The sequence below is a fragment of the Solanum tuberosum genome, unplaced genomic scaffold (genome assembly GCF_000226075.1).
Source record: "Solanum tuberosum cultivar DM 1-3 516 R44 unplaced genomic scaffold, SolTub_3.0 scf00356, whole genome shotgun sequence".
Taxonomy (NCBI): Eukaryota; Viridiplantae; Streptophyta; class Magnoliopsida; order Solanales; family Solanaceae; genus Solanum; species Solanum tuberosum.
In genome coordinates, this window is record NW_006239279.1 from 79,494 (window position 1) to 94,074 (window position 14,581).

Consider the following 14,581-nt stretch of genomic DNA (forward strand, 5'->3'; position numbering starts at 1 on the left):
ACGTCTAGGCCCTAGGCTTGGGTCGTGACAAATATACCGGGGACTAAGTTTTCCGTTCTTACCAAATCTAATAACACCTTTCATGGGTGAAAATTTAAGATGTACCCAATCATCTACTTCAAACTCTAACTCTCTTCTCCTAACATCAGTGTAGGATTTCTGACGACACTGTGCCGTTTTCAACCTCTCTTGAATCACTTTCACATTCTCCATAGCTTGATGAACCAAATCTGGTCCTATCAACCCTGCTTCACCAACTTCAAACCATCCAATAGGAGATTTGCATCTTCTCCCATAAAGAGCTTAATAAGGAACCATTTGGATGCTCGAGTGGTAACTATTATTGTAAGCAAACTCAATGAGAGTTAGGTGATCATCCCAATTCCCTTTGAAATCAATCACACAAGCCCTCAACATATCTTCTAAAGTCTGAATAGTGCGCTCTGCTTTCCCATATGTCTGAGGATGAAAGACAGTACATAAGTTTACCTTTGAACTCAAGCATTTTTGGAATGACTTCTAAAATTGCGCAGTAAATTGTGCTCCTCTATTTGAAATAATGGAGACCGGAACCCCATGAAGTCTTAGCACCTCTTGAATACAACTTAGCATAATCTTCTACCGAATGAGTAGTCTTTACTGGCAAAAATGGGGCTGATTTTGTCATTCTGCTGACAATCTCCCAAATAGAATCATGTTGTCTGCGAGACCTTGGTAAACCTGTGATGAAATCCATATTAATCATCTCCCACTTCCATTCCAGAAATTTGATATTCAAAGCCAAACCACTGGACCATTGGTGCTCTACTTTAACTTATTGGCAATTTGGACACTTAGAAACAAATTCTGCAATGACCTTCTACATACTATTCCATCAATATACCTCTCTCAAGTCACGATACATCTTTGTGGAATCCGGATGAATGGAATATCTGGAGCTATGTGGTTCCTCCATGATCCTCTCTTGGAGTCCATCCACCATTGGTACACACAATCTACCTTTATATCTCAGTACGCCATCTCCCTCATGTTCAAAAGCTAATATTTTCTACTTATGAATATTTGCCTTCAATTCAAGAAAAATGGGATCCTGGTCTTGCTTTTCTTTCACTTCTTACACTAATGAAGATTCAGCCCCATTCATCACCACTATTCCTCCTTCTGTGGAATCCATCAGTCGGACCCCTAAGCGTGCAAGTCTATGCACAACTTTCGCTAACTCTCTCTTTTGTTCCTCAACATGGGCGGTACTACCCATAGAAAACCTGCCCAAGGCATCAGCAACAACATTAGCCTTACCTGGGTGACAAAGAATACTCATGTCATAATCTTTGAGCAATTCTAACCACCTCTTTTGTCTAAGATTAAGCAATTTCTAAGTGAACACATATTGAAGACTCTTATGATCAGTGAATACATCAACATGAACACCATATAAATAATGACGCCATATCTTCAAGGAAAACACTACGGTAGCCAACTCTAAGTCATGGGTTGGGTAATTCTTCGCATGAACTTTCAACTGTCTAGAAGTATAAGCTATGACTTTGCCATTTTTCATTAACGCGCAACCCAAGCCAATTCTAGAAGCATCATAATAGACCACAAAGCCTTGCGTACCTTCTGGTAAGGTCAAAACTGGGGCAGTAGTCAACCTCTTTTTCAATTCCTAAAAGCTTTTCTCACAAGCTTCAGACCATTGAAACTTCACTATTTTCTGAGTCAACATGGTTAAAGGAGACGAAATGGATGAGAACCCCTCTACAAAGCTTCTATAATAGCCAGCCAAACCCAAGAAACTCCTAATATCAGTTGGAGATGTGGGTCTAGGCCAATTCTGCATTGCCTCAATCTTTTGGGTATCAACTCTAATTCTGTCACCGGAAACTATGTGGCCCAAGAATGCCACAGACTCAAGCCAAAACACACATTTAGAAAAATTAGCATATAACTCCTTTTCTTTCAAAGTCGGAAGAACTATTCTGAGATAGCTTGCATGATCTTCTTCATATCTTGAATAGATTAATATGTCATCAATGAAGACGATAACAAACACATCTAATTATGGTTTGAAAACTCTATTCATAAGGTCCATGAACACATCAGGTGCATTAGTTAAACCGAACGGCATGACCAGAAACTCATAATGACCATAATAGGTCCCATATGTTGTCTTGGGAATATCACATTCCCTTACTTTCAATTGATGGTAGCCAGATCTGAGGTCTATTTTCGAAAAACATGAAGCACCTTGAAGCTGATCGAAAAGATCATCAATTCTCGGAAGAGGATACTTGTTCTTGATGGTAACCATGTTCAATTAGCAGTAATATATACACATCCTAAGGGAACCATCTTTGTTTCTCACAAATAAGATCGGAGTGCCCCAAGGTGAGACACTTGATTGAATAAACCCTTTCTCTAAAAGTTCTTTCAACTGCTCTTTTAACTCTTACAACTCTGTTGGTGCCATCATATATGGCGGAATAGAGATAGGATGGGTATCTAGAAGAACATCTCTACCGAAGTCTCTCTCTCTCAGGAGGGACTCCGAGTAGATCATCTGGAAAGACTTCTGAAAACCTTTTAAATATAGGAACTGACTGAATGGGAGGTATCTCAACACTAGAGTCATTAACTCGGACTAAGTGATAGACACACCCCTTAGAAACTAACTTCCTTGCCTTAAGGTACAAAATGAAACGACCCTTAGGCACTGCTGAATTACTTTTCCACTCTAAGATTGGTCATTTGGGAACTGAAACTTGACAACTCGAGTTCTACAATCAACTGAGGCATAACAGCCATGAATCCAGTTCATACCAAGAATGACATCAAAATCTACCATGTCTAACTCAATTAAATCAGCCATGGTACTCATGTGATTGATAGAAACGGGACAATCACGATAGACACTCTCTGCTAGAATGGACTCACCAATAGGTGTAGAAATACTGAATGGTTCACGAAGTTTCTCAGGAATAACATCAAAATTCATAGATGGCTATTTGATAGACTCTCTCTGCTAGAATGACTCACCAACAAGTTTAGAAACACTGAGATATTACATCTTTGTACTTTCCTTTTTCTTGTATTTGACTTTCGGATTATGTTGTAAGGGTTGTGACCCTATTTCATTCAAGTATTTTAATAGATGGCTAAATGTGACAAGTCTAGACTTCCGCTTTTCTTTATGAAAATTTTGGAATAGAAATGTGTTTTGTTTTACTCTTTATTGTTCTATGCTTATGTTGTGATATGCTAAGTGTCTTACATGGTTCCTTTAGGGGCTCTATGTACCTTGTTATATCTAGGGGGTACCCTTGGGTCGTGACAAACTTGGTAATCAGAGTGCAAAGTTTAGAATGATTCTAGGATGATGTCTCATAATCTACGTCTAGTAGAGTCTTGTTCATAAGTGTGAAGCACGCCACATTTATGAATGAGAGGCTACAAGATGACTAGGAAATTACACTTCTTTCATTACTCTTAAGTTGTGCCATATAATTTAGCTCTATAAAGTCTCTCTCCTAATCCTTCTCTCGTGTCTTTAGGATATGAATACACAAAGGGAAAACGCATGAAGAATGGAGGGTGACAATGTGAATGAAGAGGCTCTTATAGTACCTCAAGCCCCGATTAATCCTTCGGCTATGTCGGATGTGGAGGTTAGATCAACTTTCCAAATGTTGGCCGAAGCCATGACGGCTCAAGCTCAAGCCGTGACAACTCAAGCCCAAGCCATAACAGCTTAAGCTAATAGAGATGTTGTAGCTTCGGTAAACCCTAATATGAATTCCACGGCTTCTAGAGTGATAAATTTTGCCAGAATGAACCCGCCTATCCCCCGAGTTTCATGGCTCCAAGGTGGAAGAGGATCCCTAAAGGCTTATCGATGAGGTTTATAAAGTGCTGGATATATTGGGCGTATCTTCAGAAGAGAAAGCGGAGTTAGTCGTCTACCTACTAAAAGATGTGTCTCAAGTTTGGTATGATCAATGGAAGAGTGAGAGACCTGTATGAGCGGGCCTGGTAGAATGGGAATCGTTTAAATCGACATTTCTTGATAGATTCTTTCCCTTAGAGTTGTGGGGAGAAAAGATGCAAGAGTTTATTAACCTTCGTCAAGTAGGTATGAGTGTGAAAGAGTATGCTATTAAGTTCACCCAATTATTCAAGTATGCTCCAACTGTGGTGGCAGATTCAAGGGCTAAGATGAATAAATTTGTGATAGGAGTGCCCGACACGATAGTCAAATAATGTCTTATGGCAATGCTTATCCCAAGTATGGATATTTCACGTCACATGGTGCATGCACAACAAATGGAAGAAGACAAACTCAAGAAAAAGAATAGAGAGGCGGAGAGAGCTAGAACCGGTGATGGGAATTTCTCCAATGCTAGGTACGATGGACAAGGTCGACAGAAGTTAAAGCAAAGGTTTTCCAACCAAGGTTCCTCAAATGCTAATCCAAGGGTCAACAGGGATAGGGTGTCTAACCCTAAACCTCAAGGAGGTAATAGCGGTGGTTCTTATGTGCATAGGACTAATTGTGAAAAATGTGGGAAAAGTCATGAGGGTAAGTGCCTAGCCGGCACGGATGTTTGTTTTGGTTGTGGTAAGAGTGGCCATCAATTGAGGAATTGCCCAACACTTACGGACAAGGGGAAGGAAGGCAAGAAAGCTCTTTCAAGCGGTTCAAACTCCAATGCTCAAAAGCAAAACCGCTTTTATGCTCTTTGATCCCGAGATGACCAAGCTAGCTCCTCATATGTGGTGACTGGTATGTTACAAGTCTTTTCCATTGTTGTCTATACCATTTTAGATCCCGGTGCTACTTTGTCCTTTGTGATACCTTATGTGGCCATGAAGTTTGATATGATCCCCGAGTGTTATTATGTAACGCCTAACTAGTGTGTGTTTGAGTTGTTGTGATGTTTGAGGGTGAAAAATGTTGTCCCAAGCTATGATTGAGAGGTTAAAAGTCAAGTTACGACTCCCTAAGGACCACCCAAGGGGTCCTTGAGGAGGACCCTAAGCCTAAACCTCAAGACCCCAAGAAAACCAAAAAACTGTTTTTTTTACCTACGGTTTGGGACCTACTTCCCGTAGGTCCATCCATGCCCTGTGGATGGCCTCCGTAGGTCAAGCCCCCAAAATGTGAGTTGCTGAACCAAACCACGGTTTGCCAGAATGTCCCGTGGTCCCACCCACGGTCCGTGGGTGGTGGTTCACGGGTCATGACTGTTTGCTGTCAAATGTCTCGGCCAAGGTGAGGGCTATTTGGTAAATTCATTTTAAGTTGAGTTTAGTTAGTAGACGGTTTTTATTGGTTTATTAAGACATTTTAAGAGTTTTTAAAGTATTAAACTCTATTTTAGAATTCATTATTTCAAATCACTCCAAAGCTAGAAACCTCTCTTTTCAAAAGTTCTCTCTCTAGAAACCTCCATTGGAGGTGAAGGATTCAAGTTCTCAAGGTCAAGTCTTCATCTTTTTCAAGGGATTTTCGTGGAGTTCTTCCATAAAAGGTATGATAGTCTTCATCCTTGACTTAGTTTCTTTCAAGGAGCCAATTTCAAAAGTGATTTCAAGTCTCCAATGTTTTCCCCAAAACCCTAGTTTTCAATCTTAGCATGGGTTCAATTCTAAACGTTTTCCAAAGTCTTCATTGCATTGAATTATGAATGAATTGTGGATTTAAAGATGAATTAAGATGATTCCTCCCTTGAATCCATGTTTTCCCCCAAATTCCAAATTGTGATTTGTGATTGGGAATTGATTGATCATGGAAGTAGTTGAATTGTTTATGGTTATATTGAATTAGTGACTGAATCATGTTAAATCCCTTATCTATTGTAGTATCTTAGATGTTTGGGTTGTGATTGATGTATAGCTTTGGAAGGCAATTTCATGAAGAATCTATGTATGAACATGTTATGAAGTATATGTATGTGACCTTAATGAAGGTATTATGATCATGTGTAGAAGGTAATTGTGTTATGATTGAAAGTATATTATCAATTAACACTCATGAATGATGATGATAGAACGTGAAGGGTTTCTATAATGTAATGTTATATCTTGAATTGGTAGGCTTAAGGCATCCTTTTCTTGTATTGATGAATGTGGCCTTGAATGTACTATCATGTATTGAATTGGTAAGTTGAGGCATCCTCTTCTTGTATAATGAATGTATATTGACTTAATGAAAATGAATCGGTAGACCTAATATTGGTAGCCCTTTCATGAGGAGCCTATGAATGAATGTAATGAACATGAATCGGTAGACCTAATATTGGTAGTCATTTCATAAATGAATGATGAAGTATTCTAGGCTATGTATTGAACCGGTAGACCTAATGGTGGTAGCCCTTCATGATGAGTCTAGAAACTAATGAATGAATGATAAACCTTGGATCGGTAGACCTAATGTTGGTAGCCCTTTCTCATGTGAAATGATGAACCTTGAATCGGTAGACCTAATGGTGATGGCCCTTTCTTGTGTAATGTACTTTGGGTCTATAGGCCTAATGTTGGTGTCCCTCTCAAGTACAATAATGTTAATGAAAATGAACTATTCTATGGGAATGAAGGCTAAGCACCGAGTGGATATGGTAAGATTGAAACTCTCCCAATGTTAGGCAAGGATTTCAATGATCATCTTCCTTATCCCATAACTATGTGCCCACATAGGATAGCTAGTAGATCCACTTAAGCTAAAATGTTACTAGTTCTACCTTAGGCAAGTAGAACACCTTTCTTCGGTATGGTATGACACTGGATTCCATGATTTAGCTCTCATGGTCTATGTCGGTTAATGCTTATTCCCATCATGTGAGATGTGCATTATAGTTTCTTAAGGAGTTCTATGAAATGTGGGTAGTAGTATGGGATACCATCCATGCATTGCATGAGTAGGCTTTGAGAGGGTCATAGTGAGTTCTCTAAGTCTTACCGAATATTGTATGAAAGTCCTCTAAATGAAGTTGTTGAAGAATGTTGACTCTTAAATGCTTATTGTGATGATACATGCCATACTTGGGTTATATAATAATGTAATGATGCATGCTATACTTGGGTTGTATTATGAGTTACTTTCCCTTGTCATGACCTTGAAATGGTTATGCCTCTTATGTATGGGTATTGCGTAAAGATGGAAAGGATGAATGGTAAGTTCACTTTTGGTGTCCTTAATGTGGTATCTAGTGTGGATGGTGGTATGGGACGCTATTCATACATTGCACAAGGTATGGCTTGGGGTTACTTGAGGGGAAAGCTTAATGTAATGAAATGTCATGTATGTCGATTATGCTCAAATGTGAAGAAATGACTTGTATGTTGGTTATGGTTGTATATTATGTCTCTTATTCTTATGTTCATGAAGTTTTCTCAAATTGGCATATATCATGACTTTCAAACAAAATGTCTGTTTTAAGCATGTTTTTGCATGGCTATCATACTTAGTACTTAATTGTGCTAACCCCATATTTCTTCATGTTTTACTACAAGTGTAGGCTCCGGCAAGTGAGTTGCTTTCTCTCTTGTTGAAACTTGGATTTGAGATTCTCCAAGACTAAGTGGTATGTCCTCATAGATTGAGGACAAGTACTTGAAGTTTCATTTTCTTTCATGTAAAACACTATTGTTAGACTTTTCAATTGTAAAGGGTCGTGACCCTACTTTTGTTTCGGATATTGTTTTTAGATGGCCATGTGAGACAATAGACTTCCGCTGTGTTTCAAGTGTTTTTAAATAAGTATTTTGATTGTATGGTTTTAAAGAAAGTTTTAAATTACGTACCATTTTCCTTATATCGAATGGTATGAAACTTTTTGAAGTCTTGTACGCCGTGTCACATCCGGGGTCTAGACTTGGGTTGTGACATACTAGAACCTTTTTTGGTTTCTACCCTGGTTGGTGATTTTGTAGTGGCTAGGAAATTTTATAGAAGTTGTCCTATTTCCTTGTCTCATAAAGTTACTTTGGTGGATTTAGTGGAATTAGACATGTTAGACTTTGATGTGATTTTGGGTATGGATTGGTTGCATGCATGTTATGCCTTTATCGATTGTATGACTCGGGTGGTTAGATTCCAATTTCCAAATAAGCCTATCTTAGAGTGGAAGGGGGGAAATTCTATGCCTAGAGGTCAATTTGTCTCTTTTCTTAAAGCTAGGAAAATGATCTCCAAAGGGTGTATTTACCATCTTGTAAGGGTGAAGGATGTAGATTCCGAAACCCCTTCTCTTGAGTCGGTTCCAGTAGTTAATGAGTTTTCGAAAGTCTTTCCCGATGATTTTCCCATCATTCCTCCCGAGCAGGAAATTGATTTTGGTAATGACCTCCTTCCTGATACGCAACCTATTTACATTCCTCCTTATAGAATGGCTCCTGCGGAGTTAAAAAAGTTGAAAGAGCAACTAAAGGATTTGCTAGACAAGGGATTTATTCAACCGAGTATCTCTTCATGGGGTGCTCCGGTGTTGTTTGTTAAGAAAAAGATGGGTCTCTTAGAATGTGCATTGATTATCGTCAATTGAATAAAGTGACCATCAAGAACAAGTATCCCCTTCCAAGGATAGATGACTTGTTTGACCAACTTCAAGGGGCTAGTTATTTCTCTAAGATTGATCTTCGTTCGGGTTTTCACCAATATGGTCACTATGAGTTCCTAGTAATGTATTTTGGTTTGACTAATGCTCCGGTGGCATTCATGGACTTGATGAATAGAGTATTCCGACAATATCTTGACATGTTTATGATAGTGTTTATCGATGATATTTTGATCTATTCAAGGAGTGAGAATGTGCATGTTGACCATTTGAGAATAGTATTGCAAGTTCTTAAGGACCACCAACTTTTTGCAAAGTTTAGCAAGTGTGAGTTTTGGTTAAGGTCTGTAGCATTCCTTGGTCATATTGTGTCAAGCAAAGGTATTGAGGTCGATCCTAAGAAGACGGATGCAGTCAAAAGTTGGCCTAGAGCTCTATCACCGACAGACATTAGAAGCTTCTTGGGTTTTGCAGGTTATTATAGGAGATTTGTTAAGGGTCTTTCTTCTATTGCCTCTCCTTTGACGGCCTTGACTCATAAGAAAGTTAAGTTTGTATGGTCGGAAGCTTGTGAGAAGAGTTTCCAAGAGTTGAAAGACAAACTTACTTCCGCTCCGGTGCTGACCTTACCGGAGGGCACAGATGACTTTGTGGTGTATTGTGATGCCTCTAGAGTTGGGTTGGGATGTGTGCTTATGCAAAATGGTAAGGTGATTGCCTATGCTTCAAGGCAACTTAAAGTCCATGAAAAGAATTATCCGACCCATGACCTTGAATTAGTTGTGGTTGTGTTTGCCTTAAAAATATGGAGGCATTATCTATATGGGGTGCATATTGATATTTTCACTGATCACAAGTCTTCAATATGTGTTTAGTCAAAATGACTTGAATCTTCATCAACGGAGGTGGTTAGAATTATTGAAAGACTATGACATGAGTGTCATTTATCACCCCGGCAAAGCTAATGTGGTAGCGGATGCTCTTAGTAGATTGTCCATGGGTAGTGTGGCTTACATAGAGGATGAAAAGAAGGAATTGGTTCGTGATGTGCATAGGTTGGCCCAGCTAGGTGTTCAACTTGTGGATTCCACCAAGGGTGGTGTCATGGTCCATAATGGGTCCGAATCATCCTTTGTGATGGATGTGAAGTCTAAGCATGACCTTGATCCTATACTAGTTGAGTTGAAAGAGTCGGTACTCAAAAAGTTCGTTGAGGGTTTCTGCCAAGGGGGAGATGGGGTGCTTAGGTACCAAGGTTGGTTATGTGTTCCGGATGTTGATGGTTTGAGGGAACAAATTCTAGAGGAAGCTCATAGTTCTCGGTATTCTATTCATCTGGGAGCCACCAAGATGTACCGTGATCTACGGGAAGTCTATTGGTGGAATGGTATGAAGAGAGATATTGCGGGATTTGTAACCAAATATCCGAATTGTCAACAAGTTAAGATTGAGCATCAAAGGCCGAGAGGCTTATCCTAAAATATACCAATTCCCACTTGGAAGTGGGAAGAGGTGAATATGGATTTTATTGTAGGTTTGCCTCGCACCTGAAGGCAACATGATTCTATTTGGGTCATTATAGATATAATGACAAAATCAGCCCACTTTATCCCCGTCAAGGTTTCTCATTTGGTGGAAGACTATGCCAAGTTATATAAGTGAGATAGTGAAGTTGCATAGGGTCCTTTTATCTATTATTTCAGATCAGGGTACTCAATTTACTTCACACTTTTGGAAGTCATTCCAAAAAGGGCTTGGTACTAAGGTTAAGCTTAGCATGACTTTTCATCCCCAAACTGATGGGCAAGCGGAGCGTACCATCCAAACATTAGAGGTGTGTTAAGGGCATGTGTTAGAGACATCAAGGGTAATTGGTATGACCACTTGCCATTAATAGAGTTTGCCTACAATAATAGTTACCACTCAAGTATCGGTATGGCTCCATATGAAGCCTTGTATGGTAGGAGATCTAGGTCTCTGATTGGTTGGTTTGAAGTAGGTGAAATTGCTCTTATATGTCCCGAATTGGTTTATGAAGCTATTGAGAAAGTTCAGCTTATTGGTGATCCGGTGTCCATTATTCCCCTATAAGGGTTGGGGGTTGACGAAAGTCTTTCATATGGAGAGGTTCCAGTAGAGATCCTAGATCGGCAAGTAAAGAGATTGAGAAACAAGGAAATAGCTTCCGTAAAGGTTTTATGGAGGAATCACTTAGTTGAGGGTGCTACTTAGGAGGCCGAGGCCGATATGAAGTCCTGATATCCTCATCTTTTTCCTTCTACTCCTATTCAAACTTGAGGTCAGTAGTTCCTCTTGAGTTGTAGTGTTTGTGGGAGTCATGTCTTATATGTGTTTTCCATGATTTCCTTATGTTATGCATGTTCTTGATAAAATTCATGTTTACTAATAAAATAAGCTTTCATGAATTATGTTCCTCATGTTGTTGTGCATTTAGTATGAATTGTCTATTTGACTTTATGAAATGAGTTGATCAACATGCTTTAGTATGCTTTTGAGAGAAATTGCATATTTGCTCCATGATATTATGTTGAGCTGGTTTTAATTGGAGAAGGTAGTTCCTCCTATTAATATGAGGAATGTTCAGTTTCATGCATAATGGGTTGTTAAATGTAGTTCCTACTTCCTTGTGTTGCATTGATTATGTTTGAGATGGAGTTGATGTATCCTCCTTTGAAATGTGCATTATTTTGATGTTGCATGCATGATAGGCTGCTAGTCTTGAGTCTTTAATTTCGTAAGGTGTCTAGATAGTCATTCGAGGATAAATGATCCCAAGGGGGAGATAATGTAACACCCCAGAAACTAGTAGGCTAAACTAGAGCTAAAACGTAAGGGTTAGCGTCAAGGAAAAATGGTTAGAGTCAAGGAAGGAGGACAAGGGTCAAAATAGTGGGTTTAAGGAAGCCTCCTTTGGCGTAGGCACTGCCCCACCTACCATGCCCAACACCACGACTCGGGGTCAAGACCACGGATCGTGGGAGGGCTCGTGGAGGGCTAGGCAGTAGCCTTGCCAAAAGTGCCTAAAAACAACCTCCCCCTTCACGAGCCACTTCACGGCTCGTGGTCAAGACCACGGTGTGTGGGAAGGCTTGTGGAAGGGAGTTTGTAGTGTGAGGGTCGAGAGAAGTTGATTAACCACTGCCTCAAGGTCCACGAGAGGGACCACGACTCGTGGCAAACACCACGACTCGTGGAGCCTCTCGTGGGAATGCCTTAGGCTTGTGGGATAAAAGGCACATGATGCCAATCCACTACCTCAAGTCCACGAGTGGGACCACGGCTCATGGTCATGACCACGGTTCGTGGGGCCCCTCGTGGCACCTGGCAGGTCACTTTAGGGGTGTTTAGGGGATTTCCTTTTTAAGCCCTATCAAAGTGAAGTCGTTTTCCCTTACTTTTATACACCTATATAAGTATTTTTAAGTCAAAATACACCCATTTACCCCATTATTTCCCCAAACCCAAATCAAAACCCAAGAGTTCATCTTTTCCAAAAATTATCTCTTTAGAAAACTCAAAGAAGAAGAAGAAAGAAGTGGAAGCTAGGGTTCAATAAGCTAGGTTTTTTCCTCAAATTTGTTTGAATTATTCACTAAGGTATGGTAGCTCTTCATTCATGGATAGAATTCATCCATGGAGTCCCTCCAAATTCAATTTCAAAACTAGTGAATCTCCAAAAAGGTAGGATTTGACTTCAATCTCATGGGTTCCTTTCAAAAACGTTTCTAATGATTAATTCATGATATGTTATGTATAAATTGATGATTTCCTATGGTTTTTATGTTGAATTCCCCCAAGAACCCATGAAGCCTCATACTACTTAATTGTGATCTTGTGATGTGGGTTTGTTGATTATAGAAGAATGTTATGAGATTAAGCTTGTAGTATTTGAATTATTGAATCATGTTATTATCCATGTCTAATGTTGTAATTATAGATGTGTTGAATTTACATGAGCTTTGACCTTTGAAAAGGCAAGATATGATATGATGCATGAATTATGAAGGTTATGTATATGTTTTAAGAACACTTTGAGAGGGAAGTGTCCATGATTATGATAATTTTGTTGTGTTGATCGAAAGGCTATTCTCATGAACACATGATGACCATGATGTGAAAGGTTTTCTCACAATATGATGATTCTAAGGTTGAAAGTCAATTCTCACCTAATTGAATCTAATGTTATATGTAGACATGGAGGGTGAAAGGTTATTCTCACTCATGATCATTAGCTATCTTAATGAAACAAGTTATGACTTAGTAAGTACTCCCTGGGATAAATGCTTAGCACCGAGTGGATATTGACTATGAGATGGAAACCTTTCCGTGAGAAAGGCCGGATTTCTAGTAGCAATCTCCTTATCCCATGAACTATGTGCCCCCATACGTCTTTAGCTAGTGGATCCAACTAAAAGCTAACATATGATGGTCTTACCTTAGGCAAGTAGGACAACCCTTTTCAGTGTCGATAACATCGGATTCCATGTTTAGCTCACATGGTCTATGCAGGTTAAGGCTTATTCCCACTATGGCAACATTATAAGCAAGAACATGAATTATGAACTATGAACTATGGTTACTCAAGAAGCTTTACTTAGCTTGGATGGGGTTATGGGATCTTATTCATGCATTGTACAAGTAGACTTTGAGGGTACTTATGTTATGTGTTAAGATGTATGCGTCCACTATCAGTCAATGAACCAGGTCCCTTGACTCAGCAAGAACAGTAATAAAGAGTAGGCAATAAACAGAAGACAACACAAGCAGTTTACGTGGAAACCTCCTTGCTCAAGAGAGTAAAACCACGACCTATCACACAAGATTTTCAACTGATTTCACTAATCTCTTCAAGCAAAAGTGAAACACAGTTATAACCAAAGTGAGAAGAAGTTATTAATCTCACAACAAAGTAATAACTCTATTACTTACTAAGCCTAAGCAGATACCACACTACCCACTAAGTTATCAACCCTAGATAACTTAGAATTTAGCTAAGCAGATAACACACTGCCCACTAAATCAACTAGCTCCTAGATGACTTAAAATTTGACTAAGCAGATACAACACTACCCACTAAATCAGTTAACTCTAACCGATTTAGACTTTTACACACCCAACCAAAGATCTGAATCCTTTATAGATTAGGAACAGATTTACAATGTAAGCACGAAAGATATAATCCTAACACAACTAGATAGCTTGCAGCTCTATCAGGTCCTTGTTGTTCTTGAGGATGATACTTCTTTAAAATGGGTATTTGCAAGTGTTCTTGAGAATTTTCAAGTTGCAAAAACTGAGGTTTTTGTCTATTGAAATGAACCTTATAAAATGATAGACACAAAACTCAAACTCAACAAAGATTCTTTTATATTTAAATAAAGCTTAGATCCATTCATGGTCTATATAAGAGAGAAGTTACTTATCCGGCATAGATATAATTTTTTAGCCGGACATAGTCGCGACTTAGATCGGAGAATTTATAAAAGTAAAAGACAGGAAGAACTTCTAAAAGAAAGTACCTTGTTGGTACCAAACCGCACACTTTATTATTCTGGCCAAAATCCGGCAAGCTTACAAAACTTAGTAAGAAAAGTTTACAAGAAAGAGAGAGAGTGCAAAATGGAAGGGAAGGTTTCTAAAACCTGCTCCTTAATTAAAGAAAAACAAACTTATTTATAGGAAAAGAAAGCATCTTTGTATAGGATATTGGGCCCCTATCTGGGTCCTGGTAACAGTGTATCTACTGTTGAGCTACAGTGATGCTACAGTAGTCCGAGCCTTTTACTGTTCCGAAAAAGCTTAACACTGCTACATCTTGTCCTTTAGTTTTGCCAAAAAATCTTTGGCTTTCTTCAGTGCATCTACTGGACTTTCTTCTTCATATGGTTGAGCTTCGTGCATATCTTCACTTGTTTCACTACGCATTGATGAATCTGATTTTGCGTAAAGAGTTAGATTTAGAAGAATCTTTTTCTATACTTCTTCTAGATATTTCATAATCATTT